The sequence below is a fragment of the Cynara cardunculus genome (genome assembly GCF_001531365.2).
Source record: "Cynara cardunculus var. scolymus isolate 2C chromosome LG 6, CcrdV1, whole genome shotgun sequence".
Taxonomy (NCBI): domain Eukaryota; kingdom Viridiplantae; phylum Streptophyta; class Magnoliopsida; order Asterales; family Asteraceae; genus Cynara; species Cynara cardunculus.
The window spans coordinates 5,457,433-5,458,471 of NC_037533.1; positions in this window are offsets into that span (position 1 = coordinate 5,457,433).

Here is a 1,039-nt window from a genome sequence, read left to right on the forward strand (position 1 = left end):
TTTTTGTTGTCTTGAAAAAATAAGAAGGAATTTTTATTGTTTCTGTCTTCTAGTGCCAATCTATCGGAATCTAGGCTTTTACCATCATGTAAAAGAATTAAATATGTTTTTAAGTGATAAAGAACTTTTAAATTTAGAAGACCAGTTGTATTTGTCTAAACAGATTTCTGATCAATAATACATCTTGTATGATTATTTTAACGAAAAAATTATAGTCGCATCAAACACATGACAAAACAATTAGTACCGTCTAATCCAATCTTGTGTTATCCAATATTGTGCCCTTGAATATCTTCACCAAATGTTGTATTTGAGAACAATCTCATACACGGAAGACTCAAAGAAACTTTCTGATGTATTATCCATTCTATGATTATGTCCAACAACTATGTTAAAAATAAAGAAAAGAGAGATTTTAGTATAATAACTATGATATCTTGTATGCTAAAATAGAGAAAAGATGAGAGAGATTGTAAGAACATCTTTAATAGATTCCCCAAAATTTCTCCAAAAATGAAGAAACAGAAGTCGAAATCTCTAAAAAAAAATTACATTCATCTTCAAAATATTCTCTAATTTAGAGAATCAAACATTGATTATAATATTAAGATATTTCATTCATCTATTAAAATATTATTTCGCTCTTTAAATATTTATTTTCAAAGTTTCTTATTGATGCTCCCACCTGGTAATTATTTTTGGGGTGATCTCCATATTTAGAGAAAACCCCGTCTCACTCCRTTTTGGAGATATTTTGGGGAATTTGTTGGAGAAAACCTCTTTCACTTTCTCCATTTTGGAGATAGTTTGGAGAATCTCTTGAAGAAAAATATAGGTTCCAAATCCCCATTTTTTTTTCATTTTTCACATTTTGAAGAAACTGTTGGAGATGCTTTAAAAATGTAAAGAAATTTGTAAACAGAGAGAGAAATTATTAGTTTAATACTTTCCAATTTCCATCAATAAAAGGTATTTATAATAAATGTTTAAGAGAGAAAAATAATATTTTATTAAATGTATTGAATATTTTAATAATATA